Source organism: Microtus pennsylvanicus, chromosome 7 (genome assembly GCF_037038515.1).
Source record: "Microtus pennsylvanicus isolate mMicPen1 chromosome 7, mMicPen1.hap1, whole genome shotgun sequence".
In the NCBI taxonomy this organism is placed as follows: Eukaryota; Metazoa; Chordata; class Mammalia; order Rodentia; family Cricetidae; genus Microtus; species Microtus pennsylvanicus.
Window position 1 is genome coordinate 110,473,555 of NC_134585.1, and position 18,988 is coordinate 110,492,542.

The 18,988-nt window shown below is 36.4% G+C and overlaps 1 protein-coding gene across 2 annotated transcripts in view; it reads left to right on the forward strand.

Moving 5' to 3' along the window:
- Magi3 (membrane associated guanylate kinase, WW and PDZ domain containing 3) overlaps nt 1–18,988 on the forward strand; it is a 205,077-nt gene that overhangs the window by 58,371 nt on the left and 127,718 nt on the right. The window lies entirely within an intron of this gene.

Here is an 18,988-nt window from a genome sequence, read left to right on the forward strand (position 1 = left end):
ATTTTATGATGAAAATTTGAAAGTCTGCCAATTTCATTCCCAATTGTCAGGGATATATTTAGTGCTTCTTGTGAATCAAGCCCGCTACATAGATTTCTTTATTTTTGGAGGCTTTTATGAGTTGTCAAAATTGTTATCACAAATATAAGAAGAATAGAAGTACCTTTTAATTTAGAATAGCTTAAAACTTAACTTTAGCATATCTTTTTAGAGACAGTTGTTAGCTGCCATGTGGGTGCTAGGATTGAACCCAGGTCCTCTGGAAGAGCAGTACCACTGAACCTTCTCTATCCCCCTAAAATATTTTTCTAAGTTTTGAGGAACAGATGGTTAAAACAGAAAGTATTTATCTATATAGATATCTGTCCATCCATCCATTCATTGACCAGTTTGGAGCAATGAGATCTTATGCTTCAACAACTGTTTTGAATCTTTTTCTGTTTCCTTAAAAAATAATATTTTGCTAAAGAGTATAAAGCTTATATTCAGTGAGGTTTGTAGTAATAGAGGGAACGGCGGGGCTGCATCCCCAACACCCCAAGCCGCCTGCCCGGCTAGGTTTACCCGAAATAATTACACAGACACTGTATTCTTTTAAACACTGCTTGGCCCTTAGCTCTAGCCCTTACTGGCTAATTCTGATATCCCAATCAACCCATCTCTAATAATCTGTGAGCACCGGTCTTACCGGGAAGATTCTAGCCTAAGTCCATCCTGGGTCGGAGCTTCATAGCGTGCATCTTCCCTGGAGCGGGTAGCATAACGTCTCTGCTGAAGGCGTCTGTTCCCGAGAGGAGAGCTGTTGTGTCTGACCTCACTTCCTCTTCCTCCCGGCATTCTGTTCTGTTTACTCCACCCACCTAAGGGTGGGCCTATCCAATGGGCCTAGCAGTTTCTTTATTGCTTAGCCAATGAAATCAACAGATTGATATATGACACTCCCACATCAGAGGTTGGCTTTTATAATTTCTAATAATTTTCATACTACCTTCAATTTAAAAGATTTAATGGTCTGAAATTTTTTACTTGTCCTAGGATCATCATTTTATAATTCAAGTTTAGAAAAATATCTTCTATACAACTTTCATCTTTTGGATTTTTTTATCAAATTTTCTTTTTTATTTTTTTAAATGAAAACAAACTATCGTTTTTCATTTTACACACCAATCCCAGTTCCCACTCCTCCTTCCATCCCCTCTTCTCCCCCCACCCCATCCACTCCTTAGAGAGTACCACATTGCTTTGGGGAAGGTCCAAGGCCCTCCCTACTATATCTAGGCTGAGCAAGGTATCCATCCAAAGAGGATGGGTTCCCAAAATGCCAGTAAAAGCATTAGGGATAAATCCTGGTGCTGTTGCCAGTGGCCCTGCAGTCTGACCCAGCCATGCAGCTGTCACCCACATTCAGAGGGCCTAGTTTAATCCTATATGGTTCCTTCCCTGTCTGGCCAGAGTTGGTGAGCTCCCATTAGCTCAGGTAAACTGTTTCAGTGGTTGTTCCCATCATGGTCTTGACCTCTTTGCTCATATTCTCACTCCTTCCACTCTTCAACTGGACTTTGGGAGCTTAGCCCAGTGCTCCGCTGTGGATCTCTGCCTGTTTCCACCAAGTTGCTGGACGAAAGTTCTATGGTGACATTTATGATACTCATTAATGTGACTACAGAGCAAGGCCAGTTCAGGTACCCTCTCCTCTATTGCTTAGGGTCTTAGTTGGTGAAATACTTGCGGATTCCTGGGAATTTCTCTTGTCAGTAATGGCTCCCTTAATCAAAACATCTCTTTCCTTGCTTTTTTCTCTGTCCTTCCTCCGTCTCGACTATCCTGTTCACTCAAGTTCTCCTTCCTCCTCCCCCTTTTCCCTCCTCCTTTCCATCCTCCCTTCTCCTCCACCCCTATGCTCCCAATTTTGTCAGACGATCTTTTTCTTTTCTATTTCCCCTTTCCAGGTGGATTTGTATGTCTTTGTTAGGGTTCACTTTAGCAGCATTATTTGTAATAACCAGAATCTGGAAGCAACCTAGATGCCCCTCAACTGAAAAATGGGTTAAAAAAAAATGTGATACACAATGGAGTACTACTCGATGGTAAAAAACAATGACACCTTGAAATTTGCATGCAAATGGATGGAACTAGAAAAAACCATCCTGAGTGAGGTAACCCAGACCCAGAGAGATGAGCATGGTATGGTATGTACTCACTCATACATGGATACTAGCTGTAACGCAAAGGATAATGAGCCCTGAATATTATCTATGACCCTAGAAAGGCTAAGTAACAAGGTGAACCCTAAGAAATACAACTTTCATCTTTATTCTTAGTTTTGTGTAAAGCTCTAGTCTCCCAGTGTTGTGTGTGGTAGTTAGTCTACCTGCTTAGGTAACAATGCTTTCTGGAACAATTCTAAGGATTATTCTTGGAACTTAGTGGCAGCTAAACAATATTAGTTATCTTTTACTCAGAAATTTTTGTGATTTGATTCTATTAAATGAGATCATTGGATGCAGAAATTATTTTTTTTCCTTGTCAAGTCCCTCCAGACAAATTTACAAACCTAATTTTAAAAATTATCTAAAAAAGTAAATATCACAAAATTGGTGCTCAAGACAAGCTCTCCTTAGTTTTTCAATGTTTATGATGCTAAAATTCTCAGTTGAACTTAACTTGAAGTGATGTTTGCCCAATCTGTTGTTTTACATTTTTGTATTCATAAATGTTATTTTTTAAATATTTAGCCACTTGAACTGAAAATGTTGTTTCTTTGTTTTTCTCTTTCCCTTGTTTTAACACTAACTTCTCTAACTCTGCCACAAGTTTAGGGAGGAGAGGTTTCCTCTCTGGTCAGTTGTAGCATCATATTATCAGCTCTAACACATTATAGGATTTAGTCTTTGTCAAGGCTTGGATAAAGCACTCTTTATAATTTACTAGTAAAAGAGGAAGATTCTGGATCCTTTCTTGTGAGGTTTTCCATTTTTCAACGAAAACGATCCCCTAATATAATTTCTACCATATATTTTTCTGAAAGATCACCTTTTTAAGGTTGTACTTTGTCTTCCCCCTTGACTTAAAATGACCAATAAAGTCAGTGACTGCTGATCAACATTTATATGTGATTGATACCAAAGAACTAAAACTTTAATCATACAAATTAAATATGAGTAATCACATATTAGTGGTGACTACTGGGTCGAGTGTAGTTCATAGTTTCTTTAGTGTGCTAATAAATAAAGGAAGAAGATGATTAAGATGAGATTTATAATGAAAATGTAGCATCTGTAGTAGTATCTAAGGGTACAGTTTTGCTGAATTCGATGATACACACTACTAAGAGAATAAATTTAAATTTATTGTCAATAATTTAAAAATTATTACTTAATACCTTGGTATAGTTAAAATATATTTGGTTAAATAAAGCATATTATTAAATATAGTTTTTACTTTTTTGAGATGCAGCTGCTACAATTACACATATGATCCCTGTTAGTGGTTTTCGCATTTCTGTAGGGTAGTACACTGTCAGCCCTAGTCGGGCAAGAGCCTTAATTTCTTACTTTAAATTCAACTTTTAATATATCTTAGCTGTACTACTTAACCATTTGCATGAATGAAATAACATCTAATAATTTTAATCACAGCATTGTTGTAGAACTGAAATTTTTAATTAAACCAAGTAATAGTACAGAACTTCAGGTGTATATCTGCTTCATATTGGATCTTGAGGTATGATTGGAGTATACGTGAACATACACATTTATACAAAGAAGAAAGAAAAATATGTTTAGAGTGAATTTCTTATTCATAATGGCATCTAGAATTTAATTCTATATATAAGAAATTGGGGCAGAGATCGAGTAAATTTGGTTTAAGAAAAATACTTGAATTCAGACAGCAATTCATACATTGGTAAGGATATTTTAGAAAACTATTTTGAAAAGATGCCATCAAAAGATTCAGAGGAATTCATGGTTTATATTTGTAACCATTATGCAGAGGAGATAAAAAGGTATATAATTTTGTGTCCATAGTTATTTAGTCATGTTCAAGCTTATGAAGGGATCTCTGTGAGTGAAACTGGGGAGCTTCGGGCAGTGCTTCTCTTGTTTGCTTGGAGTAGTGTTTACTCAGAAATAGTACTCTGCTTTTAAAAAAGATTTATTACTGTTCAGTTTTGTTCATACAGTACTATGTTTATAATTTTAGCAATACTTATCAAAAAGTATTAAGAAAATGTTGCCACTGGCAGGACACCAGTGATGTCCTCACTTGATTTCTGGGAAAACAAGGTTGTTGCTTATGTAGCAGTGTTGGAATCAACTTCTCTTTTATGTTAATGGAGGAGGTTCCTGCTCTGTAACAGACCTAAAATACTTTACTTCTGGGGAGAAAGCGAAACATCAAGAATGTATGTTTATTTCTCCTCAACTCTCTGTTAACATCTCCCAGGGGATGGGGGACGTTCTTATCCACTCTAGTTGTAAATCTGGTGTTTTATTACTCTGAATAAATCTTATCACATGAATAGTCTTGACGATGTGGGGTATAATTCCCAAGGGATAGCACTATTCTTTTTTGTTTTTAACCTGCTGCCACAAATTCTCATATATGTTAAATTTATTATTTTTCCTGTTCATAAGATTCTTTTAAAAAGTAATGACATGCATTTTGATAATTCTACATTTGTAAGAACGTTTCAAAAAATATTTTGAAAAAATATGCCATTCAAAGATTCAGATAAATTCTCTAGGTAGGGAAACGAGATACCTCTAGGCATTATTATTTTACATGTGGATAGAAGGCATGTTTAACTCATGCTTGCGTGGGTCTGGGCTGGCAGTCCCCTTGGCATATCGGGCAGCACGGTTCCCTACAGCTTTCAGGGCCCTCCTACAGTCTGTTTTCCAGGCTGCCATTTCTAGTGGGGGTGTTCTCGTTTGAGATGAACCTGGATCACCACACTGTTACGTTCACATCCTACTTTGTGGGGAAAAGGAAACAAACAAATGAAATCAAGCAGCTTTTTAAAGCGTTTCACTTCCAGTGAAACACCACCCCATGTTCTTACCCTGTTGGCCAGGACTTAATCTCATGGACACAGCTATCTAACAAAAAGGGCCTGGAAATCGAAGTGTTGTATTTTTAAAAGAAAGAAGAATATTTATTGTTTTTTATGCCACGTTAATAAATCTCGCTCCCCCACCCACCGTCCCCGTACCTCCTGTAGGTGTCACTTTGTACTAGGAGTTTTTCCTGTGTCATCTTAGTCTTAATGACTGAGATACAGGTTAAGTCATCCAGAAGTTAGCTGCCAGAGGATTTGATTCCCAAGTACGGTGGCATTGCAAGCATACATACCTGGGAGATTAAGTACATATCCAGAAAATCTTGGCGCAAGCTTGAACGATGGTGTTGTCATCAATAAAGACTGGACCATTGAAGTTTGAATGATATGATCAGAAATTCATCTTGTGGTTTTTAAATTTTAAATCCAAATGAGAATGTAGATTAGGTAGTCTGTGTATGAACCTTGAATTTGGGACAAGTATTTGGGGTTAAGATTGTAGTTTGAGGATCTGGAGAGATGGTTTACAGAAGTTATAGCTGCTCTTACAGAGTTCCTGGGTATAATTTCTAGCACCCACAGAGCAGCTCACAACTGTCCATAACTCCATTTCCAGAGGATTTATTGTCCATTTCTGGTCTCTGTGAGTACCAGATATACATATGGTACATAGACATTTATAGGCAAAACAACCATACATGTTAAAATAATAAAACAACAAAGTAATATTTTAATTTGATTACCTTTTATGTATAGATGTCATTTAAAGCAATGCTTTCAATGAGGTTATTGAAGCTTAGAAGGTAGCTAAAAAGAATAGGTTCAAAGACTGTACCCTAGGATATTCCATCATTTTCAAAGATCTGGGAGATGAAGTAGAAATAAATACTTTTATACATGACTTTTTGTAAATTTATGAATAAATTTTTGTAAATTAACCTTTCCAAAACTATCTCTGACTTTGGTATACACAATGCCCACATTCTTTTATTTGGCATAACTTTTATTTGGCAGTTGATAGAAATTTTATATACTTTGTGAAATGATTACCATTATAAGCTAATTGGCATATTCATAACCTCTATAAGCTAATTGGAATATTTCTCACCTCATATATTAATGTTTTTAAAGAATATTTAAGAGTTTTAGCAGGATTCAAGTATACAATCTTGTGTTTTAAGAGACAGTCAAGGTGATATAGTTTACTCCTAGTATTTATATTACATAATTGAAACTTCTTTTCTAGTGACCAGCATCTCCTCATTTCCCTACCTCCTAGTGGACAAACACTAATCTACTCTTTGTTTGAATGAATTTGGAAAGATTTCACTTGGCATAACGTCCTAGGTTCGTTCTTGTTGCTGTCAATTACAGGAATTCCTTTTGTTTAAGGCTAAGCTTTCATTATGTATTAGTTTTGTATGTCGTTTGTGTATTTCCTGTTGTCACTTGGGATTTTGGAGTTATATTCAACAGTTGTTCCCCAGATCCATGTTTAAAAGCTTTCATCTCCTTATTTATAAATATGTTGCAGCTACAAGTCGTATGTTTAAGCCTTTAATCCAAAGGTTCTCAAGCTTCCTAACAATGCGACCCTTTGATACAGTTCCTCATGTTGGGGTGACCCCCAACTCTAAAATTATTTCTCTTGCTACTTCATAACTATAATTTTGGTACTGTTGTGAATCATAATGTAAATATTTTTGGAGATACAAGTTTGCCAAAGGGGTCACCACCCACAGGATGAGAACTGCTGTAATCCATTTGGATTGAGTTTTGTATATTGTGTGTGGTAAGCATCTGCCTTCATCCTTCTACACCAGTATATCTAGTTTTTTTTGTTTTTTGTTTTTCAATACCATTTGATGAAAAAAGCCTTTCTTTTTTGCATGTCATTGACATCTTTGTGGAAAATTGAATGTCTGTAAAGAAATGCTAGGACTTGTTTCTGGGCTTTATTCTGTTTTACTGGTGTGTTTGAAACATGCCAGTTATTTATATTGTTATGATTGCTGTAGGCTACAGCATATTTTAAAGTCTAGTAGTGGTATGTCTCCCAAGTTGTTTTTGTGCAGGGTTCCTAAGGCTGTTCTGGGTCTTTGGTGGTCCCATGAAACTTTTAGGATTTTTTTCTTTAATTCTGTTTTGTTTATTTTGAACCCAGAGCCTTGCACATGCTAGAAAAGTAATCTACCACCGAGCATTTCCAGTTTTCCCTCCTTCCCCAACACCTCCCTTTTTAAAAAATTTCTATTTAAAAATTCTTCAAAAATTTCATACATTTATTCAGTGTCTTGATCATATCCAACCACTGCTACTCCCCTCAAACTCTCTCTAGTTCTCTCAAATTCATGTCTTTCTGTTTTGCTGTCATTATTTAATACCCCTCACTTCCACCCCCACGGTCCTGAGTTCAGTTAGTGTTGCCTGTATCCTCATCGGTGTCCACCCACCAGGGCGGGAACATCCCACCAGCACCTACCTTCCCAAAGGAGCCTACCTGCCCCGCTTTTAGCAGCCGTTAACTGGTCATATCTCTTCCACCAAGGGTGGGGCTTTGGTGGCCCCTTCACCATTTGCTCTGGAAGTTTGACTGGTTGGTTTTGTGTAGGTAAGCACAGGTACTAGGAGGAGATAGATGCAACAGCGCGCTGTATTTTATAGCTCTTTCACCCATCAGCCCTTAACTTTATGCTCACACTTCACAGTGTTTTAGGAGCCTTGGATGGGTGACTGCTTCCGCTTTTGAGACAGGGCTAGTTCAGGTTAGCCTAAAAGTTCCAGTTATCCAGCATTAGCCATCCAAATAGTGGAATTACAGAGCATCATTGCAACTGGCTCGAATTTCTTCTATTTTCTATTTCTGTAAAGACTATCATAGAAATTTGAGATAAATAGCATTAAATATGCAAACTGCTTTTAGTAACATGATCATTTTAGCAACTTGAATTATTTCAAACCATAAAAATGACATTTTGTTGTGTGTATCTGTGTCATTTTCAGTTTATCAGTTTTTTAGTTTTCAGTGTATAGGTCTTTTTTCACTTTTATTAATTTATTTCAAAGTGTAAGTATTTTTTACAAATGTTATTGTAAGTAAGAGTATTTTGATTTCTGAGATAGTTTGTTGTTAGTATATAAAAATATGACTGATTTAAGTGATTTAATATCTTGCGACTTGATGTTGTTTTTGTGGTGCTGGGACTCAAACAAGGATTTATACTATATAAGTAATAATTGTCAACTAGATAATTTAATGTAAATATGTTTTATATAATATTAAATCCATATTCAAAATTTCTTAGGTATTTTGTTAAAATTCTTTATTGTTTATCTACCTTTAACTAAGAATAACACATTATACCTAACCATCATGCCATTTGGTCTCCTTTCAATTAAGAATTTCTAAATCTTTTCTCAGAGAGGCAGAAAGTCTTCTATGTTTGTATTTGGTATTTTTGAGTCCTAGGTAAATTGTTTTGTAAGATGTCCCTCAATTTATATTTTCTCTTTCCTCATGATTAGTCTATTTTGGCGAGAACACATCAAGATGTCATGAAATTAGTTGGTTTGACTGTTGATGATACAGAATTTTATGGTTTAAGGTCAAAATGGTTATTAAAAATCACAATTTTAATGAATTAGTACCTTCATGTTAAAGGTATATTGGAGTATAACTTTCTTTATAATATTGAGGGGATGGAGAGATGATTCATTGGTTAAGAACACTGGCTGCTTTTCCAGAAGACCTGTGTTCAATTCCTGGCACACACATGGCAGCTTATAATATAAAATATTATGTCTACACATGTATGAGATAAACTTTAATAATCTTCTAGATTTATACTTTTCTAAGTTGTAGTAATAGGAGCGGCGGGGCTGCGTCCCCAACACCCCAGCCGCCTGGCTAGCTTATGCCCGAAATAACAATACACAAACTGTATTCATTTAAAACCTGCTTGGCCCTTTAGCTCTAACCCTTACAGGCTAATTCTGATATCCCGATCAAGCCATCTCTAATAATCTGTGAGCACCGGTCTTACCGGGAAGATTCTAGGTCAGAGCTTCATCGTGTGTGTCTGCCTGGGAGCGGGGCATGGCGTCTATCTCAGGCGTCTGCTCCCGAGAGCAGAGCTGTGGAGTCTGAGCTCACTTCCTCTTCCTCCCAGCGTTCTGTTCTGTTTACTCCTCCCACCTATCTTTTAACCAATGAAATGGGCCAAGGCAGTTCCTTTATTAGCCAATGACCTTCCTCCATCACTAAGTTCTGCGTCCATGTTGTACAAGGTCACTTAACATCTCAGCATAGCCATTTTACAACTTCAGTTAGGAGATTTTCCCTTTGAATTTTGATTGATTATCCGAGTTCTTAATGAAAACCACTGTGTATATCTTCTATACTTTATTCAAATTAATGAGTTTTTGGTAATAATACTTTAAACTAGCTAGATTTTGTTTACTTATTTTCAGTATGCTTAAAATATTACTAATATTTTGAGAATTCCATACAATAAATTTTAATCATGATCAATCCCCATTCTTTCCAAACCCACACTCATCTCTACACCAATGTTATATCCTCTTTTTAAAAACATAGATAATCAATTCCAATTATTTTTAAGATCACTGGTTCCACATATCTGCTATAACAGCTTAAATATGTCCTCAAAAGGACTACACATTAACAAACAGAAACTACCAAAATAGATATGGAAAGATATAGTGGAAAGAGTCTTCAGATTTTTGCTATTGCTCTAATTTTTCTGTTTTTGTAGGGATTATTGCTAGAAAATTACTTCATACTGTCTCCTTTTACTTTCAGAGATAGTAGTTGGAACCAGTATAACTGCTTAGTAATTAGAAACAGTGCAAAATGTGTGGACTAAGAAAATCATGTAGGATCTAAAGTGCTTTTTGATTTGGCAGGATCAAATATAACACATTAGTAGAAAAAGCCCACATATACATTATAGAATTCAAGATGTTATCTAGCTTGCAGATTTCCAAAGACTGTAGTATTTTGTTTTTCTATTTTAAAAAACTTTTGTAATAGTTTTGATTTTATTAGCATTTATTAATTATATATTATCTTGACATTTTCGTGTATGTATATAGTGTATTTTGATCATCTTCATCTGTTAACTTATCTTATTATCTTCTAATGTTTTTGTTTTTTATTTTGAGATGCATTAGCTTTATAGCCCAAGGCTAGTCTAGAACCCATAGCTGTCCTTCTGTTTTTGTCTTTCAAGAGCTGGGAAAACAGGCATTTAAATAATATACTTATACTGTGCCTAGCTTGTGATTTTCTTCTTTAATGCCAGTTTATGAAACATATTTGAACTTCATTAAGTTTATGAATGTAAGTTATAAAAATAGCAACTTAATCTGATTTAAATCATCTTGTTTATTATGCAACATCATTGATTTAACAGATAAGCTGAATAATGAATTTAGGACTGAATTATGCATTTGTTATTAGGGATATAAAGTCAGTAATCTCCAGGAGTTTACAAGCTAATAAGAGAAAGAGATGTAAATAAATATTTATAGCAAACTCTTTAAGAAAACATTACAGAAAATATAGAAGTAGACATTGAGTTTGGCCAGCTCTTCTATGTTAAAATTAGTCTATGTATTTATATATACCCCACATATCTAAGTAGATGACATCATTAGACCTTCTCTGGTTTATGGAAGTATTTGCCTTTGGCAATTGCTTGTGCTGTGCATAGAATTCTTAGGTTTTTCTTTAACATGATAAATAAATACAACTGGTGGTTTTGAAGCTTTTAGTGATTGATGTCTTTCTGTAAACATTTTAGCCTAAGAGTCAAAAAGAGGAATTATGCTTTAATTTGTTACTTTTGGTAATGCATCTTAGGATTTCCAGATATTCTCATGTTATGAAATAAACACATTAAAAATTTGAAAAATCAGGTAGCTATTCTACTTTAATTGACAATTGCTTAGATTTAAATTTTGCTGAACTCTGTCTTTGCCAAGGGTAAGTTTCTAGTCAATATAAATGAGACTTATATCTGTGTCTTTGTCCCAGAAAAATCATTGGCTTCATGCTCTTTGAGTTTGAGGTTTCAATTTAGATTTGAGTTGGAAAAATGGCTCAGCAGCTAAGAGTGCATATTGCTTTTACAGAGGACCAGAATTTGATTCCCAGCACTCATGACAGGCAGCTCACAACTACTCCAGCTCTTGGGTATTCTACACCTCTGGCCTTTTTGGGCATCTACTCACGTGTGGTGGTATATATACACATACAGGCACACACTTATACATATGACTAAAAATGAAATAAACCTGAAGAAAAAAATTGAGTATTCCAACAGATAGGTCAATGTTTCAGTAACAAACAACTTGTGAAGTCCAACATGCATTTAAGATTATCAGGTGTGAATTAATTAGTAAGCAAGTTTACTAATATCAGGTGTGAATTAATTAGTAAGCAAGTTTACTAACACCAAGTAAGAATTTGCAAAGTCTTAGAATTTTGTTGAGGAAGTAAACCTTGTTTTGATGGAAGGAACATTGATGATTAGTGAGTTTCTCATTTTTATAGTGTTATTTACCTGTGAATTTACTTAATAACTTATTAGTATAATCATGATTATATTTTATGTTCAGAATTTTTATTATTTATTTTCCTACATCAAACCAATTTCCAATTGGTTAAATTGTAAAAATATTTAGTGATGTTTATGGTTTTTTAAAATTTTTGCTGCTTTGGGATAGCACTGAATACTATAGAAAATCCAGTTCTTAATGAGCAAGTACCTTTGTAGGATAAGAACTTTTTTTTAAATTGACATTTTTTTCTTTTATTTTACATACCGATTGTATTTCCTCCCTCCCTCTTTTTCTCCCATTTCCTACCCTGATTCCCATCTGCCCCTTCCCATCCACCCACTCCTCCTTGTCTCCATTCAGAAAGGGACAGGCCTCTCATTGGCTTGAATATAGCATAGTTTATATAAGCTCCTCCCCTTCTATAAAGGCTGGGCAAGGTAATCTATATGGGGAACAGGTTTCTAAAAGCCAGCTAAGTGCCAGGATAAGTCCTGATCTCACTGCTAGAAACCTTACAAAAACAGACCAAACTACACACTGTCACACACATGCAGAGGACCTGGGTCAGTCCTGTGCATGCAAACTCCCTAACTGTTGGCCCAGAGTCCATGTGTTCTCACAAGCTCAGGTCAGATGTTTTAGTGGGTTCCTTTGTCATGACCTTGATCTCCCCTGGCTCCATACAGTCCTTCCTCCCTTTCTTCAGGAGGACTCCCAGAGTTCAGACCAGTGCTTGACTGTGGATTTCTGTATCTGCTTTTATTAGTTCCTGGGTAAAGGCTCTGTAATGAAAATTAGGTTAGTCACCAATCGGATTACAGTAGATGGCCAGTTCAGACACCCTATCCACTATTGCTAGGTGTCTTAACTGGGTTTTTTTATTTTATGTATTTGAATGTTTTGCCTGCACGTATGTGTACCACATGTTTGCCTGTTGGCCGCAGAGGTCATAACAGGGAATCAGATCCCATGGAACTGGAATTATAGATGTGAGCCACCACGTGAGTGCTGGGACTTGAACCTGGGTACTCTGCAAAGAGCAACCAGTGCTCTTAACCTTGGAGTTACTTTTCAGCCTAGATAAGAACATTTTTAAAAAATAATATTTATCTTCGTCGAATTACTCTTCCAAATGCACGATCTTTTATTTGAGTCTTCTTAGAGTTCTTATAAGATGCATTATGTTCTGTGGCCTGAATATTATATTTTCTAGATTAAACACTATAATTAGAGTTTAATTGATTGAATCAGATTTGGGAAAACAATGGTAAATTTTAATTTTCTAAATACTGTAAATGTGTCTTTTGTTGTTGTTCGTTTGTTTTTTTGAGACAAGATCTCCTTGTGTAGCCTTGCCTCTGGCCTGGAGCTTTCTGTGTAGACAAGACTGGTCTCAAACTCATAGAGGTCCTTCTGTGTCCACCTCAGTCCCAGTGCTGGGATTAAAAACATGTGAAACGTTATTTCCAGCTATAAATGTGTCTTTTTATCTTCACCTTTTTTAATTTCTATAATTTCCAAGTATTGCTATTATTATCCAACATATGCACCACATTTCCTTAAAATGTATCTTGGGTGGCATCTTAATTATGCAGCAGTTTTCACTATATACCTGTTGTAATTGTTTGCTCATGTATGTGCATAGTGCTGGAGCTAGTTTAGAGCTACTTTCTGAGACCCATTGAATAAGGAAGAAATCAACACAGAATTTATCAGTATGTATGCCAGGCTTCTGCAGAAAAATGACCAAAAGAATCTTGTGTGGGTTTATGTATGTATTCTTACACATTTACATGATTATAGAATATTAGTAGTATATAACAACCCAGGATATCAACTACAGAGGTAACTCAAGCACCTCGATGTAGTAATTTGAGCGGCGGGGCTGCGTCCCCAACACCCCAGCCGCCTGCTCTGCTAGCTTATGCCCCGAAATAATTACACGGATGCTGTATTCTTTTAATCACTGCTTGGCCCTTTAGCTCTAGCCCTTACTGGCTAATTCTGATATCCCGATCAACCCATCTCTAATAATCTGTGAGCACCGGTTTTACCGGGAAGATTCTAGCCTAAGTCCATCCTGGGTCGGAGCTGGGGCATGGCGTCTCTCTGAGGTGTCTGCTCCGGAGAGGAGAGCTGTGGAGTCTGAGCTCACTTCCTCTTCCTCCCAGCGTTCTGTTCTGTTTACTCCTCTCACCTATCTTCTAACCAATGAGGACCAAGCAGTTTCTTTTTATTTAACCAATGACCTTCCTCCATCATTTCCCCTTTTTCGGTTTAAACAAAAAAAAGGCTTTAACTTTAACATAGCAAAATTACATATAACAAAACAGTTACCAAGTAAAAGTTACAATAATCTTTATCATAACTAAGGAAAACCATAACTATAACTAACTATTCTTAACTCCATCAAAGACTCCAGAAAGATACAATACTACATAAGCAAATAAGAAAAAAGCAACTTTTAAAACTCTAGAAATGACAGAGACATCTCACTGCCTGGACAGTCACCCAAAGTTCCTCTGTACCATTGGGGCATCCATCTTCAGCCTTCAGGCCCATGGTATCCAGCAGACATTTCCATAAAGCAGAAAAATTCAAAGTCAGTTCAGTCACTATCTGTTGTGTCCTGCAGAATGTCTCGCAGACTCTTTCATGAATCAGGAACCCCGAAAGATCATCTCACCTTAGGCAAGTTCAGTAGTCCTCTTTCTGTGGGTTCTTTGTTTCCAGTTAATGCAATAGTCCAGGCAAGAGCAGTTTCTTGCCCAAATGGCTATCAAACTCCATAAGGATCCTCTTCGATGCCCATCTTCCTCTTGAAGTAGATTGGTGCTGCCAGGAGCAGAGTGTCTCATTGTCATGAAAAGTCCTAAGTTATTAAAATATTTAAAATGCCATATTCTATAATCTTTGAAAAATGTGAAGAATGCCTATCTAAAATATATCTATGCACATCTAGAAAATCTTAACTAACATGACTACAAACTTGACTATTATTATTATCTATTAACTACCTATATACATTACATTTTTAAATGAACTACACAATCACAATACCTTAATAAAGATCAGAAATACATATACATATAACAAAATTGACCTGAAATCTCTATCAATAAAGCAAAATCTGTACTAATGCAAATTATTCATATCTATATCATATCCCCCTTTAAATGTAAAAGAACATTTATAAACCATATTTGGGAACATGGGCGCAGTTTTTTCTCTCCAAACTGCTTCCTGCTGAATGGGGGCGCTGTTAATCAGATCATTTAGGGTGTAACCTGTGTGCCAGGTTTATCTCAGTTGGCAGTTGAGTGAAGTAATTTTTTGAGGGTGTTCACAGGAACCTTTCGGGAGGTCGTGGTCTATCATACCATATCGGGATAGATGCAGTCCACAGGGTCTGGTCCTCTGTGAAAACAAAAGAAGACCCTCTCCAAAGCATCATATCCTTAGACCCAAATTCTGAAATCATACCCTCATGATATCCGTTCTGGTTCCACTTGGCAGCCCATATAATGAAATGTCTCTCTGTACTTAGCTCCTTCACAGTCAAAAATTTTAAAGAAAACACAATGTACATAATCCAGACTCTCTGTGAATTTTCCATTTTTATGTGGCTTATTTTTCTTTATTTCTTTTAATCTCTTAACTATCTGTACTCTGTCTCTTTAAAGAATTTACCTTTTTTTTAAACCATTAACTTTATTCTCTATATTCTTTTTCTTCTCTCTCCCAAGCCTATGTACATTCATCCAACAGTGTGACTCATTTAGTGGTCTGAATCTGTCCTATTGTGAATCTGCAATTTTTTACTATCCAGGAGCACTTTTGATTTGCGCCTTTAAATCACTAGGCGCTTAAGAATCTAAGCTATGACATTCCTAGGTTAACTTTTTGCTTTTTGAGCGTATATCTTTGACCTGGAATAACTCTGTAGACCAGGCTGTCTTTGAACTCTCAGAGATCCGCCTGTCTCTGCCTCCCAGGCATTGGGATTAAAGGTGTTTGCTACTACACCTTGAACTCACAGAGATCTGTTTGTCTCTGCCTTCTAGGCACTGGGATTAAAGGTGTGTGCTACCACGCCTTGAAGTCACAGAGTTCAATCTCCCTCTGCCTTCCAAGTGTTGGGATTAAAGGTGTGTACTACCACACACAACAACTCTCTTGCTTTTTTTTTTTTTGTTTTGTTTTTTACTTTAAGAACTTCAACTTTTAGTCTGCATATATTTTTAACACACAGTAAACATTTAGAAATTATCTCTGTCTTTGAATCTTTCTTTACTGTATATCTCTCTTTTTCTGACCACATGAGTCTTTAATTTACCAAGCAATCTCAGTAGGACTAAAGGCGTGGCTTTGCTGGCTAGATGTAGCCCATTCCTTAGCTTTCCAGCCTCATGGCTGAGGAACTGGCTGTAGCCATGTTTATAGCCACAACTCTATGGCGTTTCAAGGTCCCTGCCAGCCAGCGAGCTACAACAGACAACACTCAAGTCCTCTCTCGGTAGCTGGCCCTCCTGCCTCAAACAGTCAGAGTTTGCCCTGGCAGGATGGCCCAGAAAGCCGGCATTTTTAAACGGCACAGCTTTTTTCCTGCTACGGCTGAAAACCAAAAAGCATGTGTTCAGCTTTTCGTCAACACGGTTTAAGTGTTTTGTGGCAGGACCTCTTAATGAGCTGCAGGGTTTTGCAGCTGAAGCTGAGTCAGGAAGCCTCTCTTAGATGAGAGCGCTTGCTTGCCTCTAGCAAGCAGAGTAGAACCGAGAAATTGCTGCTACCAAGAAACCAGGCATGCATCAATAGATAAAACAGGACTGTCATATCCTGCCAAGACAGGGTAAGATAGTTTTGAAAAGTTGCTTGCCTTAGAAAATGGTATGTCAGTTATTTTAGGCCTTAGCCAAAGTTGGTTGCTTCAATGCTGCTAATGTGACTTTGGGTGATTGCCCAGGTAGCTAGTTGTCTCTGTGATTTGTTGCATGTTTTGGAAGTTGTTTTACTGAACTTCCTAATTACCCAGGTAACATTATTTCCCTTCTCAGATCTTCGATGGGGTTGAAGACTATATAAATGTAGTTACTTTCTCTCATGACTTGGCCAAGTTATTTATTATACAAGACCAAGCTAGTTAGAATAGGATATTTGTACTTATTGTATATAATTTCATAGTAGGTTTAGAACTCTCTTATTTAAACAAAAGGGGGAGGTGTTGCTGGAGGTCCTCCCACTCCTCCAGCCTATAGCTGCTGAGATACCAGCCCATTGGGGCGTGGTCTCTCCTTTTAAAAAAGCGGCCACTTCCCTCTCCTCTCTCTCTTCACTTCCTGCTCCCCCGGCGACTAGACTCCCTTCCTGGTTGCGTAGAGGGCTGTTGCCTGGGACAGTGATCTGTAAGTTTTTTCCCCTTTAAATAAATACCACCCTATTAGTCATAATTCCAAACTGGTGTGGCATTGTTTGTGACTTACGCCTTCACCTCGACACCAGAGTTACTTATTCCACTATTGTAGGACATAGTAATCTGTGCATAATAAAGCTTTTATTTGTTCAGTAACACATCTTTATGGCAAGTGTTACTATAGACCTTATAATAACAAATAAGATGTACAAGTTCTCTGCATTATAAACCCAAGTATTGTGTTGATCATGTGAGGAAGAATCTGTGAAGAAAATTGAGCATTTTAATGAGGTTAAAAAAACAACAGAAATGGGAACAAGAGAAGATGTGATTGTGGTAGAGTAGGACATAAAAGTTCTCCTATTAGAAGATGAATTTGAATAAAGAGCTGAAGGAAGAGAAGACTTAGATCCTTTGGGGAACAAGTAGGATCCTATAGAACAAGTTAAAAGTTTGTGAGCATTGGTTTATTCTAGAAATTTGAAGAAGACCAGAGTGATTTAGGCATAGGGATGAAAAATATGAATAGCTGAATTTGAAGAGGTGGGTAGGGCCTCATCTTGTAGAGTCTCGATGGGATTAACTTTCTTCTGGTTTTCATGGGAAGCCCCTGAAGCATTATGAACTGGAATGTTGTATGCACTGAAAGCTACACTAATTTGGTCTTTAGAAAGCTCAGTCAGGCTGTTGTGTGAAAAAACTGACTTTAGAGGATAGAGAAAAGCTAATAATTTTTGGCTCTCACAAAAATTTCTTAGCCATATATGTTATTGTTTTAAGCATTTTAATATATTAAACATTTTCACCTTCAAACCAACTGTAAGATAACAACTACTATTTTCTCAGTTTTGCACATAAGCAGACTACTAGTACCTATACAACTTCAGATAAAGAACCTAATCTTCTACCACAGTATAACTTACTATATATTATTCTCTCCTTTACTTTTGAGGAAATAGAATTCCCCCTTATTTCTTTTTTGGTTCTGTTTTACGCTGTTGAAAAAATGATAAAGGAAGATTTTTTGAGGGACTAGAATGATACATTATGATTATGGTGTATTTTTTCATTGTACTTTCTACTTTGAATATTATCTTGATTTTCTTCTCACAGACCACAAAAATAACCTTAGAATTATATATTCTGAATAAAAAGAAGTTGCTCTCAAATGATGTTTCACAAAATCTCTAAAAGTCTTTGAACAGTCTTGATTTTTCTTTAATTCACAAGACTGCTTTTGTATACTAAGTGACCAGAACAGCACTTAACACATAGCAGATATGAAGTGTTCACTGAATGAGTAAATGAATGAGTTACACATTTCTCTGTAATGCGTTCTTAGTTTTTAACCTAATAAGAAGAACTGGTTGGCTCTATGGGAAAGAATATTGTAACTAACTGTTCTAATTAAGACATCTCAATGAATAAAGAGAAGGCTATCTATCTCTCAGTATTCACATGTCGACTTTATTAGAGAAATCTGGTTATGGACCCTACCTTGGTACCAATAATTACCATCCAAAATAAGATATGGCTGGCCAATGTCAAGTTTTCCTTAAATGCCCCTGGAGGAGGATGTCATTATTAAAAGAAGTATCAGGCAGGAGCTTGGGTCTCTTCAATTGTCTACATAAAATATTAATATTTAAGCTTTAAAAACTTCTCTCTTTAAAAAAAATTAAGATTACATTTGTGTGTGTGCACGCACATGTGTATATTTGTTGTTTATATAGGTCAAAGGACAACTTGTGGGAGCCTGCGGTCTCCTCCTATGTGGGTTCCAAGGATCAAACTCAGTCACCAGGCTTGGCAGCAAGTACCTTTACTGGCAGAGCCATTTTGCTAACATCAGTTCTTTCTTAATTCTAATAAATTTTTGAAAAGATATAAGTTAAAAAGAAAGAAATATGTCACATAAATATGGACAGTGT